At 41.8% G+C, this 22,949-nt stretch overlaps 1 long non-coding RNA gene across 1 annotated transcript in view; it reads left to right on the top strand.

Annotated features, from left to right (window-relative positions):
• The window catches only part of LOC132591235 (uncharacterized), a 306,011-nt gene that overhangs the window by 144,541 nt on the left and 138,521 nt on the right, over window positions 1–22,949 (top strand). Inside the window, exon 2 of the long non-coding RNA XR_009556849.1 lies at window positions 14,303–14,344. This is a non-coding gene — a long non-coding RNA (uncharacterized LOC132591235). The remainder of the gene's footprint in view (window positions 1–14,302; window positions 14,345–22,949) is intronic.

Here is a 22,949-nt window from a genome sequence, read left to right as displayed (position 1 = left end):
AGAGGGCTGGGTGGGGAAGGACCTGGGCGAAGGAGCGAGTGAGTGGATCACCCCGCCCCTGTGTACGGATCGCCCCGCCCTCAGGTGCACGCCATGTGCGCTGCTCCGGGTGCCCGAGCGGCTAGCTCCGCTGCTGCTTCAAACTCCTTCTGTGTGGCTTTTTAATATGAATCGATGGTGTGAATATCATTTCCATGGCACACTGGAATGCTAATAAATGAGATAAATAGCTGTCTGTGCAAAATAACAACAACAACAACAACAACAACAACAACAACAACAACAACTGCAACTTATTTTGGTTGCACCTGTCTATTATTTTCAAATATTACTATATTTTCCCATATATCAGACTATGTTCCTTGCTTTAAAAATTTAGTCAAAAATTGGGGGTCATCTTATACGCAGGGTTTCAGTCTCTGGCTCTGGCATGGGAAGACTAGGCTTGGGCTCTTGAAATATGGCAACCCTAAGTTTGGTTGACCTCCACACACAAAATTAAATCTCAACAACTTTGGGCAACTTCCCTCAAAAAAGCTGAACAACTTTGGGTGACCTCCCTGCAAAAAGCTCAAAGTTATTCTGTTTGGTTTATTTTTTAAAAAATGATTTCTCAATTTTGGGTTCAAATAAATAGGGGTCTTCTTATACATGGGGGCATCTTACACATGGAAAAATACGGTACTTATATACAGATTCTGTTGCACAGATTAAAATACAGGTTTAAGGACAAAAAGACCTATTACTGCTCACAGTGGTGGAATACTCTTCACACATAGGCTTGCAGTTTTGCAGCACTTCCTAAAACATTCGTGTGCATTTCAGGAGGTCCTGCTTGGCTATTAAACCTAAGCATGAAAAGCTCTGCACTGCTGTGAGTGAGCAAAGTGCAGTTTGAAGGGTAAAAAAAGATCCCTCTTGATCTAATAAGGTAAATGCAACCCCACAGCCATATAATCACCTCCTCCCAATTTTCTTTGCAAGATTCTTCAATTTGCCTCTCCCTTCAGCCCCTTGAGCTACCCCAAAAAAGGGGTATGTGTGCAAAAGTTTGGCACAGTGCTAGAAATACTGGTTTGGGTGTTTCTGCCAAAAATGTTGTAGCTTTGAAACCACCTACATCCTCTTCATTTCTTCAACTTACCTTTTTTTTAAAGTGGACTTCAGCCTGCTCCATTTTTCCTCCTAAGAATATCTTTCCATTCAGTTTTAAATGGTTCCCATCACCTTTTTATATCTTTTTTCAACTCTCAAAGAGGTATCTGGTAGATTTCCTTTAAGTTAGACAAGCCAGAAGTATCTCCCCAGGATTGAATAGTTTTTTCTTTTATTAAGTCCATAAAAGGGTAATAAAATAAAGACTTGGAGAGCCACACTTCCCAGATAGGTCAAGACTGCTCTCAAAGAAGTTCACATTGTCTGTCACATCTCTTTCCCCCTGGGGTGTATTTCTGCTCATTTTAACCAAAGCTTTAGTTACTAGTTACAGGTAGGTAGCCGTGTTGGTCTGGATCGAAGTAAAATAAAAAAATTCCTTCAGTAGCACCTTAAAGACAAACAGGCCAAACCCTACGCCAAAGGATAAATGGACATAAATCTGACATCAGGAACCAGAAGACAGAAAAACCAGTAGGAGAACACTTCAATCTCCCAGGACATTCTATACAAGATCTCAAAGTAGCTGTCTTACTACAAAAGAATTTCAGAAATAGACTGGAAAGAGAAGTTGCTGAATTGCAACTTATCACCAAGCTCAAAACCATGGAGGGACCTGGTTTGAACAGAGATATCGGGTTCTTATCTCATTATACATGATAAGCGATCTTCAGCCATCTCAACCCTTGCTTTTTCATGCAAAACCATTTGCAGTCGTTTGCGGTCATCAACAGCTATCAGTCAGTCAATCACCCATTTCCACCACCCTTCTGAGTGATCCCCCCTCCCCATCCCCACCCCTCCCCACCCCTTCTCTACATAAGTGCCTGGAAACTTCCATTTCACTGTATCTGAAGAAGTGTGCATGCACACGAAAGCTCATACCAAAATAAAAACTTAGTTGGTCTTTAAGGTGCTACTGAAGGAATTTTTTTATTTAGTTACTAGAATAGATAACATTCTGAAGGCAGCCCTGTTTGGGAAAGTTTTTAATATTTAATGCTGTATTGTTTTTAACACTCGATTGGGAGTCACCCAGAGTGGCTGGGGAAACTCAGCCAGATGGGCAGGGTATTATTATTATTATTATTATTATTATTATTATTATTATTATTATATTAACAAATGGGGGAGGGCTCAGGGCCCTGATGTGCAATGCCATCTCTCTGGCATGACTGCTGCCACTGCTTCCTTGAGGGTTGTGGGGCTGGGTTAAACAGGCACAGCTTCCCCTATTCCCACACATGAGGCATAATTGCACAACATCCACACAAGAGCTCCACCCACCCCGCTCCGAAATCAGTACACCCCATGCATTCACTTTACAGGACGAGGATTTGGGGTTGTTGTTTTCACTGCTTCCTCTAATGGTGCCACCTTCTGATATAAAACATGTGAAAGTTCAAAGTGTGGAGATAGCTGAACATGGTTGAACCATTGCATTACCTTGGGAGAACATTGGTTTGATTACTATTTTTTTATAGCTTACTGTACTTTTGTACTGATAGATGCCAGCAAATACATAGTAATATCCTCATTGCCACCTGCAGAATTTTCTTTGGACAACTTCCTTCAGGGATATGCAGTGGAAACCAATGCTTCAGCTAATTAAGAGCACTGAATTTCATGAAAGGTATCCCGAAACGAGGGTGTGTGGTTAACTGAACACCCTAGCTGCTCTAAAATCAGTTTGAGAACATGAGCACAAGATTCTCCATAGAATTTCAGTGACTGGAGAGGCCCTCCTGTTTGGGAAGGTTCAGAACGAGTGCACCAGATGCTTCTGTTTTAGGAAGAGGGAATGAGCAGGGAAGGGTGCCTCCCCCCTCCCTAATAAATGAGAGAGGAAAATAGGTTTTGAGAAGAGTTTATTCTGTTTCAAATGGCAATGAAGTTACCCTCTGGTATTTGATAGCAGAAGAGAGATTGGCTGGCTAGACATTAAGAAAGGAGAAATTAAATATCGCAGAAACATTCAATATTGCCCACTTGACATACCTCCTCTTTACGTTTCCCTTAAAAACCCCAAAATGTGACGATAGAATCATAGAATCATAGAATCATAGAGTTGGAAGAGACCACAAGAGCCATCCAGTCCAACCCCCTGCCAAGCAGGAAACACCATCAAAGCATTCCTGACAGATGGCTGTCAAGCCTCTGCTTAAAGACCTCCAAAGAAGGAGACTCCACCACACTCCTTGGCAGCAAATTCCACTGCCGAACAGCTCTTACTGTCAGGAAGTTCTTCCTAATGTTTAGGTGGAATTTTCTTTCTTGTAGTTTGAATCCGTTGCTCCGTGTCCGCTTCTCTGGAGCAGCAGAAAACAACCTTTCTCCCTCCTCTATATGACATCCTTTTATATACTTGAACATGGTTATCATATCACCCCTTAACCTTCTCTTCTCCAGGCTAAACATACCCAGCTCCCTAAGCCGTTCCTCATAAGGCATCATTTCCAGGCCTTTGACCATTTTGGTTGCCCTCTTCTGGACACGTTCCAGCTTATCAGTATCCTTCTTGAACTGTGGTGCCCAGAACTGGACACAGTACTCCAGGTGAGGTCTGACCAGAGCAGAATACAGTGGTACTATTACTTCCCTTGATCTAGATGCTATACTCCTATTGATGCAGCCCAGAATTGCATTGGCTTTTTTAGCTGCTGCATCACACTGCTGACTCATGTTAAGTTTGTGGTCTACCAAGACTCCTAGATCCTTTTCACATGTACTGCTCTCAAGCCAGGTGTCTCCCATCCTGTATTTGTGCCTTTCATTTTTTTTGCCCAAGTGTAGTACTTTACATTTCTCCTTGTTAAAATTCATCTTGTTTGCTTTGGCCCAGTTGTCTAATCTGTTAAGGTCATTCTGAAGTGTGATCCTGTCCTCTGGGGTGTTAGCCACCCCTCCCAATTTGGTGTCATCTGCAAACTTGCTCAGGATTCCCTCAAGCCCATCATCCAAGTCATTGATAAAGATGTTGAACAAGACTGGGCCCAAGACAGAACCCCTGTAGCACCCCACTAGTCACTTCTCTCCAGGATGAAGAGGAGCCATTGATGAGCACCCTTTGGGTTCGGTCAGTAAGCCAGTTACAAATGAGCATCCAGTTTCACCAGACACACCAATTAGTTCTGTTCCTGTGCAGTTTTCAGGAGCAATTGTATCATTAAAGCATTTTAAATGCACTGTCAGCAGGAAACATGACAATAGCTGCCAGCAAATATATATATATCTCTGAAGACTATAGCAACTATTTGTTTCACTTTGCAGTGCCTCTTAAAAACCATGCATTCCCCCCCCCCTGCAATTCAGAAGAAACTGAATTTTAAATTATTATAAAGAGAATTTTGGAAGATATAAATATCTTACTCTGGCAGCTCCTATCGTTTTGTGATAGTGTTAATATTTTGCTTATTTCACTTCAGCATCCTTCATAGAAGGTGGAAGCAAAACAGCAAAATCAGAAAATTTGTTATCCACTTTACAGTTTTTTTACTTAAACAATCACAGTGGAATTCTCCACGACATAGAATTCCTCTAAAGATGTACTTTTTCCAATCGGTTGGACCAGGAATCTCCGAATCCTGATAAGTTTGCTGATCTCTGTACATCATTCTACTACCGTATATTGGCTCAAGCCATTAGATTTCAAAATGTTACCTTTCTGAAAATAATGTTTAGGCCAAATATCAGCTTTTGAGGAGGAGAGCCATTGCTAACAGCATCTCCCATAAATGTGCTATACAACCTGTAACTTAGTTTATCATCCCTTACCCAGAAAAACGTGAATTTTCCAAAGGGGTCATAAAAACAAAATGGGGGGGGGGATTGGGACAACAATCTCCATGGACTCCAGAAGTCCCCATATGATGTGTCTTGTGCCATTGAACCAATCACACAACATTCACTCCCTACTAATAAATCTACAACACTTAAAATATAAATCCGGGGACATTAAATGAAATCCAAGGACATTCCGGGGACGGATTTTGTCCGGGGACAGATTTGTAAATCCGGGGACTGTCCCTGGGAAACAGGGGCATCTGGTAACCATAAATGGAGCTTGGTGGGCATCCCAACACTTGGACCCCTGTGGGTCCAAGATCTGCTTGAAATATTCTTGGGAAATTCATGCATTTGGTGTGTCTTAAGACCAGGCTGCAATTCTTAGTGGTAAACCACTGTCTCATAATATACTACCGGTATCCCAAAAGAAACAAACATGTCTAAATTTGAAATTAATGCTGTTTTCCTCAATTTTTTAATCGATCTACTCAAATGTTTGCAGTGATTTCAATAAGTACAATTGCATCTTTAATTTAACTTCTAATTTAGGATTAAGTTTGCTGGGGCATTTTCTTTTTTAGTGGTGTTGCTAAAAATGCAAATCCTTTTTTGTTTTTAATGGAGAACAGTTACGAGATTCCTTCTGGATCATCTTGTTGAGGTAGAAAGATTTGCCTTTAACAGGCGCTTGACAATAATTGAACAGCAGAAGTGCTTCCCAGTATGGTGAAACAGTAATGGAAAGCTTCAGCTCTCAAAATTATGCCCGTAGAAGAGCACTGGCAGACAAAAGGTGGCAACTAAGTTGGTATCAAATTGCATCAGTGAAACCCGGAGAAATGGCTCAGTAAATTGAACCAGATGACAGCGTTGATGCAAAGAGAGAAAGCAAAAAAGGGAGATGGAGAGTGAAGGTTAAAAATAAATTGAAAACATGGTGAATATCCTCCTAGATGTAATATCACATCCTTTTAGTTTGTATTCAGCCTGAAATACATTCCCTATTTTTGAGGCATATTTATATCTCGTTAGCCATAACACAGAGGTCCCCTGCACAACACACACACACACACACACACACACACACACACACAATCTGCAGCTTTAAAAAAAATCACAAATTTGTGCATCTTTGTACATTTGTATCTAGCAGAGTCCCCTTCACGGATCAATGCCTTGTCGTGGCGAAGGGGCTTGAATAACTCAGAGAAGCTATGAGCTATGCCATGCAGGGCCACCCAAGATGGACAGGTCATAGTGGAGAGTTTTGACTAAACGTGATCCACCTGGAGAAGGAACTGGCAAGCCACTCCAGTAACCCTGCCAAGAAAACTCCATGGACAAAGACAACAGGCATATAAAAGTTATGACGCTGGAAGATGAGCCCCTCAGGTCGGAAGGCGTCCAACATGCTACTGAGGAAGAGCGGAGGACAAGAACAAGTAGATTCAGAGCTGATGAAGCGGCTGGGCCAAAGCCGAAAGGACACTCAGTTGTGGATATGCCTGGAAGCGAAAGGAAAGTCCGATGCTGTAAAGAAAAATATTGCATAGGAACCTGGAATGTAAGAACCATGAATGGAGGTAAGCTGGATGTGGTCAAAAATGAGATGACAAGAATAAATATCGACATCCTGGGCATCAGTGAACTAAAATGGAAGGGAATGGGCGAATTCAGTTCGGATGACTATCATATCTACTACTGTGGGCAAGAATCCCGTAGTAGAAATGGAGTGGCCCTCATAGTCAACAAAAGAGTGGCAAAAGCTGTAATGGGATGCAATCTCAAAAATGACAGAATGATCTCGATACGAATCCAAGGGAGACCTTTTAACATCACAGTAATCCAAGTTTATGCACCAACTACCGGTGCTGAAGAAAGTGAAATTGACCAATTCTATGAAGACCTACAACACCTTCTAGAAATGACACCAAAGAAGGATGTTCTTCTCATTACAGGGGATTGGAATGCTAAAGTAGGGAATCAAGAGATAAAAGGTACAACTGGCAAGTTTGGCCTTGGAGTTCAAAATGAAGCAGGACAAAGGCTAATAGAGTTCTGTCAAGAGAACAAGCTGGTCATCACAAACACTCTCTTCCAACAACACAAGAGACGACTCTACACATGGATATCACCAAATGGGCAGCATCGAAATCAGATTGATTATATTCTCTGCAGCCAAAGATGGAGAAGCTGTATACAGTCAGCAAAAACAAGACCTGGAGCTGACTGTAACTCAGATCATCAGCTTCTTATAGCAAAATTCCAGCTTAAACTGAAGAAAGTAGGAAAAACCACTGGGCCAGTAAGATACAATCTGAATCAAATCCCTTATGAATACACAGTGGAAGTGAGGAACAGGTTTAAGGATTTAGATTTGGTGGACAGAGTGCCTGAAGAACTATGGATGGAGGCTCGTAACATTATACAGGAGGCAGCAACGAAAACCATCCCAAGGAAAAGGAAATGCAAGAAAGCAAAATGGCTGTCCAACGAGGCCTTACAAATAGCGGAGGAGAGGAGGCAAGCAAAATGCAAGGGAGATAGGGAAAGATACAGGAAACTGAATGCAGATTTCCAAAAAACAGCAAGGAGAGACAAGAGGGTCTTCTTAAATGAGCAATGCAAAGAAATAGAGGAAAACAATAGAATGGGGAAAACCAGAGATCTGTTCAAGAAAATTGGAGATATGAAAGGAACATTTTGTACAAAGATTACCATAATCAAGGACAAAAGTGGTAAGGACCTAACAGAAGCAGAAGACATCAAGAAGAGGTGGCAAGAATACACAGAGGAATTATACCAGAAAGATATGGAGGTCTCGTACACCCCAGGTAGTGTGGTTGCTGACCTTGAGCCAGACATCTTGGAGAGTGAAGTCAAATGGGCCTTAGAAAGCACTGCTAATAACAAGGCCAGTGGAAGTGATGATATTCCAGCTGAACTATTTAAAATTTTAAAAGATGATGCTGTTAAGGTGCTACACCCAATATGCCAGCAAGTTTGGAAAACTCAGCAATGGCCAGAGGATTGGAGAAGATCAGTCTATATCCCAATTCCAAAGAAGGGCAGTGCCAAAGAATGCTCCAACTACCGCACAATTGCGCTCATTTCACACGCTAGCAAGGTTATGCTTAAAATTCTACAAGGCAGGCTTAGGCAGTATGTGGACCGAGAACTCCCAGAAGTGCAAGCTGGATTTCGAAAGGGCAGAGGAACCAGAGACCAAATAGCAAACATGCGCTGGATTATGGAGAAAGCTAGAGAGTTCCAGAAAAACGTCTACTTCTGCTTCATTGACTATGCAAAAGCCTTTGACTGTGTCGACCACAGCAAACTATGGCAAGTTCTTAAAGAAATGGGAGTGCCTGATCACCTCATCTGTCTCCTGAGAAATCTCTATGTGGGACAAGAAGCTACAGTTAGAACTGGATATGGAATAACTGATTGGTTCAAAATTGGGAAAGGAGTACGACAAGGTTGTATATTGTCTCCCTGCTTATTTAACTTATATGCAGAATTCATCATGCGAAAGGCTGGACTAGATGAATCCCAAACCGGAATTAAGATTGCCGGAAGAAATATCAACAACCTCAGATATGCAGATGACACAACCTTGATGGCAGAAAGCGAGGAGGAATTAAAGAACCTTTTAATGAGGGTGAAAGAGGAGAGCGCAAAATATGGTCTGAAGCTCAACATCAAAAAAACCAAGATCATGGCCACTGGTCCCATCACCTCCTGGCAAATAGAAGGGGAAGAAATGGAGGCAGTGAGAGATTTTACTTTCTTGGGCTCCTTGATCACTGCAGATGGTGACAGCAGTCACGAAATTAAAAGACGCCTGCTTCTTGGGAGAAAAGCAATGACAAACCTAGACAGCATCTTAAAAAGCAGAGACATCACCTTGCCGACAAAGGTCCGTATAGTTAAAGCTATGGTTTTCCCAGTAGTGATGTATGGAAGTGAGAGCTGGACCATAAAGAAGGCTGATCGCCGAAGAATTGATGCTTTTGAATTATGGTGCTGGAGGAGACTCTTGAGAGTCCCATGGACTGCAAGAAGATCAAACCTATCCATTCTTAAGGAAATCAGCCATGAGTGCTCCCTGGAAGGACAGATCGTGAAGCTGAGGCTCCAATACTTTGGCCACCTCATGAGAAGAGAAGAATCCTTGGAAAAGACCCTGATGTTGGGAAAGATTGAGGGCACTAGGAGAAGGGGACGACAGAGGACAAGATGGTTGGACAGTGTTCTCGAAGCTACGAACATGAGTTTGACCAAATTGCGGGAGGCAGTGCAAGACAGGAGTGCCTGGCGTGCTATGGTCCATGGGGTCACGAAGAGTCGGACACGACTAAACGACTAAACAACAACAACAACAACATCTAGCAGAGTATTTCTGAGCAGAGTTGCTCAGATCAGTGGCGTAGCATGGGACAGACACAGGGGCGGTTGCTCTGGGGACAAAATTGTTAGGGGCATTAAAATTTCAACACCAGTTGCTGCCTCAATACCGCTGCACACTTCCATCGGTGGGCTCCATTGAAAACAGCTTCTCCATACAAAGGCCCTTTTAGCTCTGTGGCTGCCATCTCCTGGGTAATGCTGACACCATTAGGCAGTTGAATGTGCATGCAAATTACGTCCCTCCCTCCCACCCAAATTACGTCCCTCCCTCCTGTGCAGCACTGGGCACTGGCAACCCACGCCATGCCACTGCTCGAAATTTCTCTTAAAGTTTTTAAATAACACTATTAACTGTGTTGCCATTTAAATTCACTTTCTAAATGGAATTATAACTACAGTAATAGCATTGGCTGTATGCGTTTTCCTTGATTTTAGAAAAAAAAATACACCTAAGGATGCATTTTATTGCCCACCTTTTTTCTTATGACTGAAGATGTGATGCTGTTTTATAGTCTCATAAAGAAAATAAACCTAATGCATTTGGCATTGCATTTTGTGCTCCCTGTATTACGAAAGGCAATTCAAATGGAAAGAGTGAGTGTATATTTTAGACACTTTGATGAGATTTTGTTCCTTCAGTTGAGCTTAGAGAAACATTTTTGCCGCAGTCCTGCCCAGTTCTGCCCACATATATAACATTTATAACTACATCCAGGATTCTGACTCTGTAGCAATTTTGAAGATGGAAAATGGAAAACAATGGCATTTATCTACACTGATTCAAATCAGAATCTGTTGTTCGCTGCACTGTTGCAGTGACTTTGGAAGTAAGAGTCCCTGAATGTCCATGCATTCCTTTAATTTCAGAATGAAGGGATTACTTTTGTACAATTTTAAATTTCCAAAAAGAGTGAAAATGAAACATTGGGCGATTTCTTTCCTCATGCAGATCACATTGATTATTTTATTCTATGGTTGTTCTAATTACCTTAAAATAGAACAGGGGGATAAGTTTGAATTGGTTCAGATTGAAATGTGAAACCACCCAATTCACACATATTAAAACTTTCCAACACTTCTATTTTCTGAAATTCACACTTCTTCAGATTTTGTGATGCAGACCTATACCCAAGTAAAGTAAATGAAAATGTGCACATTAGGGGAAAGTGTGCATTAAAAATGTGTATGTTATTTAGAATAACATATGCATTGTTAGGAAAAGTTACAAGCAAAAATGCAAATATTAGGGGGAAGTAGTCAGTAAAATGCTGGCAAGTTTTCATGAGCACTTTTTTTAATAAAAAAAAAATCACGAACCAGTGTAGAAATGTGCAGAACTAAATTTAAGATTGGATGGGTGAGAAACTGAAGGAAACTGAAATCAATAGGTTTGTTCATCCCTACCTTAGAAATATTCTAAGCAAATTCTAATCTATACCAAACAGATAGCTAAATCTAACTCTATTAATAGTGAGTATCTCATATAATATATAAGTTAACCGGTAAGCCTAGAGTGAAGAACTGTAAGACAAAAATAAACCCTAGTTCAGGGCTTTTTTTCCTACAAAAAGAGATGCCGCAACTCTTCCTCGCCCACTCGACAGAACGCCACTGTGCTGCTCCAATCGCCGTGCCACCCACAGCCTCTGGCGTGAGGCCCCAAGCCACCATGCCAATGTGCCAGGACACACCAAAGAGGTGCCGGAACTCAGTTCTGGCTGAAAAAAGCCCTGCCTTGGTCCTTCCTGTAGTGATTTGCACACCCTCCACCACACACTATGATTCATACTGGAAATGATTGGAGGGATCAGATTGTAATGCCCCCAGACATTCAGCAACACAACCCAGGCCCAAAATTCAGCCCAACATCAATTGTGCACCTCACGAAAATCTTTGGTGCTCGTTTTCCTTCCCTTACATACCTTGAATGATCCAAACCTGGGGAGAAGCACTATGGTTAAACCTCTGGTCTTAGGTACTGATATGCATCTCTACCTCATCATTCAAGTAAGGTAAAGGGAACAGAGTTGTGGAAGTTTAAAAAAATGATTTATTTGGGGTCAGAACATCTTGACTACTCTGTGTCACATTCTAAATTAATCGGAAGGGAGCAGACCTATGAAATATAGTGCACAACATCCTCCTTCCATGTCCTGCCAGATAACTACTTCCATGGAAACGAAAGCCTTACATTGATATTTAAAAGTTTGAGGGCTGTGGCATAATTGGAGTATAGCGTCCCTCATTTCACAATGATTGGTTCAGTTGGGGAAATGCTGGCAATCCCAATACTTCCCCAGCAATGCCATTGAAGTTCAGAACTGAATGGGTTCGAAAGCTACCCTCTCCATCACAATTCAGATTGCTGCGATAATGGCTCCAATTTTTAAAAATTCAATTGCTCTCTGGTTTGCATGCAGAGCTCTTGCAGAACAGGGGGTCACGTGGGCCTTCTGTGAACACAGAGAGTGTCAGAATCCTGCACCTACAGCAACATTGGTATGCAAAAAATAAAAGGCTGGCCACAGGTTTTGTTTAACCCATTTCCACTAATTTTGCATTTCTAACTTGTCCTATGTTCACCCTCTTCCCATACATCAATGAGTTAGATCTTGGTATTGACGTGGAGGCAGAACATGAGGCATGTGTTTACCCCAGGCTGGAACGGCTCAATATTCACAAAATATATTATCTAGTGTCTTAATATGTTTCTTCTTCATTACCGACAACTGAAAGCTTTATTTTCACCATGGACTGGTGTTGCCATTCTTCCCAACGGAACTAAATTGTGAAAATGGCAAGTAGTTTTCTTTGCTGAGTAATAGATCTTTCACCCACAATCCCACTGAAATGCTGCTGGTTTAATCATATCTCTACGTTGAAGTAAACGCTTTTAAGCAATAATATACTGGAAAGAGAAACTATTTGATTTTATGGTGCCTGAATCAAATAGCAGCATAGGTAGGTAGTAGTTTGTCTAGGATATTAAGCATGATTACCTTGGTAATATAATAGAAAAATACTTGTAATGAAAGCCTTGGCTCCTATATTTTTGGAACATAGATACAGGTTTATTGACCATTTTAACAAGCTCTATGAGAACATCCAGTTTCATTGCTCTCAACTTTGCTTTTTGAGCAAATTCCATATTATATATCATTTTTAAAATGTTTGTGGTATATGTTGTTGTTGTTGTTGTTTAGTCATTTAGTCGTGTCCGACTCTTCGTGACCCCATGGACCATAGCACGCCAGGCACTCCTGTCTTGCACTGCCTCCCGCAGTTTGGTCAAACTCATGTTCGTAGCTTCGAGAACACTGTCCAACCATCTCGTCCTCTGTCGTCCCCTTCTCCTAGTGCCCTCCATCTTTCCCAACATCAGGGTCTTTTCCAAGGATTCTTCTCTTCTCATGAGGTGGCCAAAGTATTGGAGCCTCAGCTTCACGATCTGTCCTTCCAGGGAGCACTCATGGCTGATTTCCTTAAGAATGGATAGGTTTGATCTTCTAGCAGTCCATGGGACTCTCAAGAGTCTCCTCCAGCACCATAATTCAAAATTATGGTGGTAAATTCAAAATGTGGTATATACGTTATGCAAAAACTGAAATATATTTAAATGTCAAGGCTTGAGGCAGTGTGAGGTAGGGGCTAGAATATTTATTTCTTACGTGTATATCCCACCATTCCTTCAAAAGGAGTTATGGGGAAAGACCAGGAAGATCTGGATTAAATCTATACCAAGTTTACTGGATGGCCTCGGACTGACCTCTAATTCTTAGCTTAACCTTCCCCACACTGAAAGAACTCAAGAGCTCCATCCATTTCTGGTATCAAACACTAATCCCTAGGCTCACAATGTGCTCAAAGGCACCCTTCTTTACATCTAACTGTGTGTGTGTGTGTGTGTGTGTGAGAGAGAGAGAGAGAGAGGGGGGGGGGAGAATCTGGTGGTAAATCTTGGATTTCTGGTAAATAAATAAAAGTAGAACCAACAAGTCTGAAGTCTACCCAGCCTGGATTTTCTTGAAAGAAAGGCAAGTTAAACAACAGCAGCAACTACTACTAGTAGGAGTACAATAAATAAAAGAGGATAGATTGGGGATCAATGAATCCAATTTCCAAAACTGATCTGCAATTTATAAAAACAAAACAAAAATATCGCATTTAAATGCACATGATAGATAGGTGAAGTTGAGATATGCATTGTAAAACATGCATTTTCTCTCTAAACACAGAATTCTTAAATTGGGGCCCATCTCCACCACCACTGCTAGCCGGCCAGCCACTCTCTCCCTGCTTTGTCACCATCTCCTCTTCCAATGGACTTACTTAGGTGTAGGGTAAATCTTGGATTTCTGGTAAATAAATAAAGGGGCAGAGGCATGTGGAACAAGCCTCTGCAGTGGCGGAGCTTCATGCTCCGGTACCAGGGGGGCGGAGAGTAGGAGGGGTGGGGCGTGCCACCCGCAGGGGTGTGGTGCGCGTCCTGGGGGCAGGGCGTGCTGTCTGCGGGGATGTGGCGCCCAGTGTGGGTGGGAGGGCAGCCGCGATGGCACCCCAACGGGATCACACTGCTGGGGCCGGTGCGTTCCCCCCACACTCCTCTTCCTCTGCCAATGCTTCTCTGGATCCTTTCATACGAGACCCATGTAACTCTCTGGCACCTAAGAACAGCTCAACAGTAGATTTCTGTGAGCAAAAGACAGCTTACAAGCCATTCTACATTGAGTTTGAGTTCACATTAGGAAATAAGTGTCCTGGAGGCTTTAGGTTTCCCATGTTCCCTGGTACCAGGGAAGCTGCTATTGCATTATTTAAGGTAAAGGATATTATGTGGTTGTTTATCTGTAATACATATATTTTTTATCTATTTCTTAGATATACTGTATAATCTGTAGCTACACATACTTTTAAAGTATATTTTTAATATATCTATTCTTTACTCTTTCAGGTTTTCAGGAAACTGGATTGTGCTTTTACTGCTTTAATTTTGGTAAGTTTTTAATAAGCTTTTAAGTTATAACTATATTGAAAGTGAACTGCTTTGTTGAATGGCTGTGTCTCATTTGTCGTCTATGTTCTGTCAGGAAGCATTGTTTAAAGCCTTTCAAACATGCTGCTTGCATTTCTGTATAAGAAATTATATAGAACTCGGTCCTGCGTGGTATAGATCACTAGAGTATTTCTCATATTTTCATGATATGAGCACAGAATGGTCAGTCAAAACTTTTTCTCTCTCCCCCTCCATCAAATAACTTAATGTGGGGTGAAATTTACACACATATGAAGAACACTGTGAAAATGCTCTTTCTTAAAATGTTTTGAAAAAGACATTGAATTTTGCATAGCTCACTCTCGCCATCTAGCATCACATCTGTATATTGCACTTTACAACACATTTAAAACGTTCTGTTTGCAGCTGTGTAGCTGAGTCCCAGGTGCTTCTCTGTGCAAGAGTTCCATTTATACACGGAGCTCTAATGCCTGCAAGATCTATCTACTGTTGTCTAAAATAATAAATAAAACTTTTAAAATTCTTTATTATTTTCATAAATCAAAAATCAATACATCAAACATACACCCTACACCCCAACCCCCCCCCACCCGTGTAGACTTCCTGCCTTTTCTACATTGTGCTTTATATTTTCATGTATACTTCTTTCTATTTTTCATTTCTTTATAATCACTTTTTTGAGCCCTTTACACGTCTGCTATTAGGTTGATTTTCTCCACAGTAAGACTTGGATACTCCTTAAACATTTTCCAATCTTTATCTATTTTTTTTCTGATCAGATACCCCTTTAGCTTTCCTGTGTGTGTGTGTTTTTTTTTTTTTGCCAAATTTTGATACAGCACCAATTTTATTTGTCATTCTTCCTTACTCGGTACTCTAGCACTCTTCCATTTTTTTGCGATTAGGAGTCTGGCGGTCGTGGTTGTGTACATTAATATACATCTATCTCTTTCTTTAATTTCATCACTTAGTATTCCTAATAAAAAATAATTCCAGTTCTTTCTTAAAAGAATATTTAACTATCTTTTTCAATTCTCTATATATTTCTTCCCGGAATTTTTTAATTGCTTTGCAATGCCACCAAACGTGTATTAAGGTTCCAATTTCACTATTACACCGCCAGCATATATTATTGAGGGTATATAAATAATTGATAAAACTTTTAACTTCTGTTGGAAGTTAAGCTTTCTTTCAGCTGCTGTATAAACAAAAAAATCAACAAGTAATCTCTCTGTGCAAAGTGTTACCATGTAAAATGCAGCCAGCATGTTTGAATGTCCAAATGTGTCACTCTGTTCTGCTGGCTTTCATTTCTGCTCACATATTCTATGATGTGAGATGTGGACTGGAAGTGAGAAGGAGAAACTGGTGGCTTTGAGATTGCTATATTAATCATACACAATTAAACCTGTCATGCATATTTGGAGTTTTTGCCAGCTGAGTGTTTATCTTCTACTGCAAACAGTCAAATTTAAGTCAAGGAAAGGAGTATATTTGACATTGTCTTTGTTATGTTACTGCCCTGTTGCTTAGATCTGAATGGTCTTCTTTTAAATTTAGTTGGAAACAGTTTGGCAATACTGTGTATGTCTGCAAAATATCACACACACACACACTTTTTCTATTTGCGATTTTACTGTGTTTCCTATTATCTAAGCATGGGTATTTTTCCTTAGAAAATAAATAAGGCTTTAAAAATGGTTTCAGGATGTAACACCGATATAATAGATTTCTGCTTTTATTTCTCTCTTTTTAGTTGTGTTTTATTGGAAAACACATTGTCAAGGGACAGTTTAATTCTGTTAAGTGTTTTATTAGGAAATAGCTGGATTTGTATTTGGAATCCATTCTAATGTATTATTACTTAGAGTGTGGATTTTGAAGCTAATGTGTGTTGCAAGCAGCACATAATTGAAAAATAAGCAATGATAATATATCTTTATTAAATTTTCAAATGGAAGGTATTTGTTTTACATATTCTTTAGACAGCATTGCAGTTCAGGGTGAAGCTAGCTTCCTTGACCAGTGTACATGTCATAGAAGGTAATTGTCAATCCATGTCCACTCAGTGTCACATTTCTATGAGTTAGCAGTATGACAAAACGGCTGTTTTCCCGCACCCATTTGCCTGATTTCTATTTTCCGGGAAGAAACAGTGTCCTTTTGCAATGAATAGGCTATTTAACTTCTGCCTCCCTCATGAGGTAGGGCTGCTGAGATGCTTTTATGCAATTTACCCAGTAGAACCACTACTGCCACGTGCCATAGTCTGAACATGTGGGAATTCAAATGTATGAGGTGGTATTCAACGTCACACTCTGGGGGGGTGTCCCGTCATCATAAGAATTGCAGCTTGCCTGATGGAATGATCCCACTGACACACACACACCGAGCCAATATTGGGGGGGGGCACAGGGAGATAAGAGGGGACAAATGTTGCACAAGTGTTGCACTAATCGTACTCGTTAGGTGAATCACACCCTGGGTATTTTAAAGTGGAAGGGAACAAACTCCAGTCGCCGTGCGTACACAGGTTTAATTAGCATTGGGGTTCAGTGATTGTCAGACAAAGGAACACAATGCCAGATACAAGAACTTTCTCTTTTTTGGCTGGGTTCCAGGATAAGGGGGTGTGGATGGTCAGGGAAGTCAGCATCCAATCAAATGGACAGAAAGATGAGAGGATTTGCTTCCTGTGTCCTGCCTTTAGGACACATATTGGATTGTGCGTTTTGTTTCTTCCTTCCATTGGAGACAGAAGGCTCTTGGCAGAAAACAAATTCCTTAAAGGCACAGGAGAGGTGAAATTACTGCTAAGCTTGGTTCAGGTGAAACTCTGTGTATGCCACAGGACCATGTGAATAATTTGGCTTTGCTCTGAGCAACGAGAGTGTCGTTGTCATGAATCTGGGGAAAGCCCCTATGGTGCAGGCCAGCGCTGATCCAAGCAAGCATCAACCACAAGGTTGAAATTGATCCCATTGAACGCAGCTTTGTATCTAATGCAAGCAATACCTATAATTCAGCCATTAATCATCCCTTGTGAATGTATGGGAGTTGGAAGGCAAACATATCCTGCCTTAATTAAACAAAGTGCCCTTTCTGCATTTCCCAAGAAATACCTATTCAGTGGGGAAAGAGCACTTTGCTAAAATAAGATTTGTGGGTGGAGACATCTTTGCAACTTTCCCTTATGCCCTCTGGCATGACACTTAGTTGGTATGACTCAGGCTAACGCAGCAAGCTTACTGCCTGCACATTTTGTTATGCAATACACCTAGGTCCTGGGGATCATCCACCTTCAGCTTTCCTTTCCTTGTAACAGTAATTAAACAGACTGTCTAGGGGCAGTTCATACTCTGTGTATCAAACTGCAACAGTCAGTCATTTCAAATACTGTAAAAACTATCCCCAGTGTGATGATTGGTTGCTCAGATGATGGGTAATTACACCCACCCGTCAAACCTTACCTGTAAAGGATGTGGGAGATAACAATCTAGCCCCTGCCAGTTGAGAAAAACTTCCCTGTCCTTAGACTAGATAGGCCTTTGGTCTGATCTTGCAAGACTCTTTCTACATTCTTAACGTGCTGAGGTCAGTAGGGAAACCTGTCGGAGTCATACTGCTCCTTCCAACCTCATTTAACGTAGCATTAATGTCTGAAAAGGGGTTGCTTCAAGACACGATAAATGACACTTGCAGCAATGAAGTGCCAGCGAAGCTTCAGAGAAGATTTTGTGCAAGGAGATGCTTGTAACTATCATTAAGAGGCAGAGTGAATAAAGCATGAGCTGCAAATTGTAGTACCTTCTATGAGAGAGGGGGGGATAGAAAGAGATCAGGAACTCAGTGTGTGTAGGAAGCTACATTTGGGGAACACCTTGGAAAGCAAACATTTTGAGATGTTTTTTTAAAAAAAGTTTTTATTAAGGTTTTCTGTTTTTTTATACTAAGTGCTGCATAATGTTAACTAAAGTTTTGTGGTCCACTCTTTAGTCTCCAGTAACATATCCTATATAATAAAGTGCAAGTGTCTCTGCGTCCAGAATCCCGTTTTTCGCGCTAATGCGCATGTGCCCCAGGGACACAGGGACTGGACGAAGAGACTGCACGAGCACTCTCCCTTTCCCCCCCTCTGCCTCCTCCAACCGCCGCTCCCAGCCAGATACCACCTCACTGCAGGGCACATCGGGGAAGCGAGGGTGGAGGCCAGCGGAGGTGAATGGGGGGAGGAAGGGCGCCTTTGAGGAGCCCGGTCTGGCTCCCACAGCCACGGCCGCAGCCCCAGAGCCCGATGCCACCATCTTGGTCCGCCTCCTCCTTCTCCGCCTCCTCTTCACAACCCTCCCTGGCCCGTGAGAGGAGCGGCGGGGCCGCGGCCTTTCCTCCCTCTCTGCACTCGGTCACGGGGGCGTCGCCACCACCACCTCCCTGGAGCCAGGCAAGGCTGGGCTGTGCAGCGGCGAAGGTGGTGGTGGCGGCGGCAGCAGCAGCGCCTCTGTCAATCTGGAGGACTTGCCTCCTGCACACTGCGCGCTTCCCAGCCAGCCGCCTGCTGGTGTATCTGCTGCCTTTGCCGGGGAGAGCAGAGCGCTGGAGAGGAGGAGGAGGGCGGATGCACCAGGGCAAGCAGCACTTTCTTCTCCTCCATTCCTGTCCCCCTGCCGCCGACAGCAAGGACAGGTCCCAGGGTTCGGAGAAGCGCTGCGCAAGCGCTTCTCCGAACCCCGGGATGTCTCCTTCCTGTCGGCGGCTGGGGGAGAGGAACGGAGGAGGAGAACGCAGCGCAAGCGCTTCTCCGAACCCCAAGATGTTCTAGCGCCCGTTATTGAACGGGCTGAAATACACTAGTTTTTTTATAAAGCTTTCAACAGTCAATATTACACCTGCCATCCCTTTGGTTTGAGGGCCAATTATATCCATAGCTGCCAAGTCCGGGTCGTAAAGATCCGGGATCGGCAGTGCGCGCATGACCGGAAGTTGCATGACGCAACTTCCGGTGGCGCTTCGCCCTTCTATGGGCATCAGAAAATGGCGGCGCCAGTGCCGGAGGTCGCTTCCGCGCATGACCGGAAACACGTAAAAGCGACTTCCAGAGCCGGCGCCGCCATTTTCTGATGCCCATAGAAGAGCGAAGCACCACCGGAAGTCGCGTCACGCAACTTCCGGTCATGCGCAAAAGCGACTTCTGGCGCCGCCGGCGCCATTTTCTGGTGCCCATAGAAGGGCAAAGCGGCACCAGAAAAATGGTCGCTGGGAAGAAGCGAATTTAAGGGAGAATGCCGGGATTTATCACCAAACGGGAGACCGCCGGGAAACAGTAAGAAAAAAGGGGTTTCCCGGCGGATACGGGATACTTGGCAGCTATGATTATATCTGCCTCTTTTGCTTCTGTTGTTGTTTAAAACCTATCACTATTTTACCTTTTGAAAGGAGTTATGTGAAGTCGGAATTGGTGCTTAGCATTCTCAACATCCCATGCTCTTTTCAAGAATATTCCCCCCGCTTCTTATTGTCAGATAGAATAGTGCTATAGTTAGGGTGGGAGGAATCCAGCTATTTCCCCTTCCCTTATCCATGGTACTCTATAAATAGTGTTTATAGCAGTGCATAATAACAATAATTAAAGCACTCATAATTAGGTCATACATTTTCTTCAACATAAGCAAAACAACTGGGCAAATATTTGTGTATCTCTTTTATATGACTGAATGGATAATTGGACCCTTGGTTCGTACTGTCCATTTTTTAAAAAAAAATAAGCCTTAAAAGGTAAAATTTATGTCGCAGAGGGCAAGCTCATTGCACAATGCACATTTCGTATCTTAGTTAAGCCTTGTAAGGTAGTGATATATGGCATGATGTGGCATTGTTGGAAAAGAAGAATTCTGCTTAGAAAATGAGTTTATTGCTGTCTTTTTAAGGCTCCTCTGTGTGGCTTTTGTAGATTTGAGATGTGTGATGTTATTATAAATACATTATGCCCCTGATTAAGTGGATTCTAAACAACAAACGATTATGCCACTACAAATGTGTTAATCTTGCAAGGTGGGTGGGTGGGCCTGAGGGTGGTGAGCTAATTCCCCCTACCATAATGCATATTTATTCACAATATACACGTTTATGAACCTGGAAAATAGAACTTGGAACATCACCTCTTGATACCACCAGGTACAACGTATATTTCACTGTGGTGGCGCTGAAATTAGCCTCTGTTCTGCATGCAAACGTGCAACTACTGGAGAATGTCCTGCTGCTTAAGTGGCCCCATTGTGAAAGTCAGCTTTTGCTTTGAGGTGCTTTTATTATTCATAGGGCAGCTCTGCAAATAGGATTGTACTTTTCAAAATTGCATGAGACACACTTCCACAAGCCTTGCATTTTGTAGGTATCCCATGATAGTGGTTCTGAAACAACCTTTCAGGGAGTTATAAGTTTGGCCTCTGTATTTAAACTCTGGAAATGTTTGAGTGATTGATAGACGTCTAACTCCTTTTTTGTGCAGAGTATATAGTGTATCACTTGGGTGATATATGCATTCACTCTCAAACTACAGACAATGAATCCAAAATTGTGTTTTCTTTTTTGAAAGTAATTTTATTTGCAACAAAGGAATGCAGGTTAATAAATTATTTCTCAGTGATTCACCTTTGCGGTATAACTATTGTCTCTCAGTGTGATATTCTGGTACTGATTTCTGTGTTTGTTTTGCTAGGCTTTTGCATATACAGTATTATAAAGATTCATGCCTGCTGTTTATGATAATGTTTTCAATAGCATTCACTATTCCTTATTGTGTTTATTGTATTTCATGTCATGCTTTATGGAATAACATTAGGGTATGAATAATTATTTTAAGAAAGACGAAAGCTCAGAGGGTTCTATTGTAGATACGGAATTTGACTGTGTAAGGTCAGTAATCAAATCTACCTTTCCTCTTCCTTGTTTTCATTGAATAGTTCCTAACTCCAAAAAGTCAGCATTTCCATGGAGGGGACCATTACTAACTTGGATTTGCTAGTAGTAGGATCTTGGCATATAAGACATGAACAGTAAGCCGTTCAATGGTTTATTTTTATTTATTTATTTTTAAAATCCTGCTCATGTTAAAACTCCTTGGCATGATAAAATGTTTGCACTGGAGTAAACCTGGATTGAACAAAGGACTACCGCAGAGGAGATCTGAGGACTGTTACATCCATTATTTTGTGCATTCTGACATGGGGATTAGTGTGTTAGTTTCCTTGATTGTAATGCTAACGCTTCTGTCCTGGCTTCCAACTTCCTTTTACACTGTGTTAGCCGTTGCATTGTGGAACTGTACCACCACATCATGCTAAAGCCATTTGCACATGCAGAATGTAGGCACCCTATATATAGAAATGAGCAAACCAGTGCTAGCTTTAGGGAGCAGGCTAGCAGGCGGGGCCCATTATTTACATCATAGGAGCCTACGAAACACTGTTGCTCTATGTATGGTTTTATTTTATTTGTTTTTTATCTTATATTTTGGAAATGTACATCCAGGTTTTTTGTTTTTCTTTAATTTTTTGGGGAGCCCCCAAGAGAGTGGGGCCCTAAGCTATAGCTTGTTTAGCTTATATGTAAATCAGGCACTGTTTGTTCCGATTCTGCATTAAAGAGTGGGTTTTTCCAGGGGAGTTGGCCAGAGAAAATAAAAATCCACTCAGACCCATGCCTACAAATCACAGACCTGCAGCAGAAATTAAAGTGTGGGTGACCCCTAATAAGTCCTATCAGGGTTGGAATATTTTTACCTTCTTGTTTAATATCCTTTAAATCAGGCATATCCAACAGGTAGATCGTGATCTACTGGTAGATCACTGGACGTCTGCGGTAGATCACTGGTAGATCATTGGCTCCCCGCAAAGAAGCTCAACATTTTACTTCCTCCCTGAAAAAACTCAACTACCCCAAAATGGGCCTTCCTCCTTCCTAAAAAAAAGCTCAACAACTTTGACCTGAACCCCAAAAAAGGGGGTAGATCACTGCCAGTTTTTAACTCTGTTAGTAGATTCCAGTCTATTGGGAGTTGGCCACCCCTGCTTTAAATGATACCATTTCCCCCCCCCAAAAAAAGTTGTAGAGCACCATGATTCCCACTCTTTTGAGAGAGAATCGTTTTATAAAACCCAGAAAGGAGAAGGACATGAAGGGATGGACCATTTTGAGCAGAAGCAGTCTCTCTCTCTCTCTCTCTCTCTCTCCCACTCCAGTTCTCTTGCACAGCCTTTTTGGTTTCTAGGACCAAATTATTAAAATATAATATATCTTCTAGCTCTGTTGAACCTGTCAGCATATGTTAGTTGAAATGTTTTCTTATCTAGAGTATTTTACTCAAGGTTGTATAGAGTACCTTGTCCACATTAATGTTCTGCATTGAAACCTTACATCAGTGAAGTGCTTAATGTGCTGTTATGCACTTTTTACATCAAGCCAACAATACAGATTTTCTCTGACACAGGAAAAGATACAGCACTCTGGAGAAATCCACAAGGCAAAGGATCATTATCTATGAATATATTGCACTTTTAAAGCCTTGGCATCGTCTTTTGTGTGTAGG

This window comes from Zootoca vivipara, chromosome 16 (genome assembly GCF_963506605.1).
Source record: "Zootoca vivipara chromosome 16, rZooViv1.1, whole genome shotgun sequence".
NCBI lineage: Eukaryota > Metazoa > Chordata > Lepidosauria > Squamata > Lacertidae > Zootoca > Zootoca vivipara.
The sequence above is the reverse complement of the archived record's forward strand: the minus strand, read 5'-3'. Positions and strand labels throughout refer to the sequence as shown.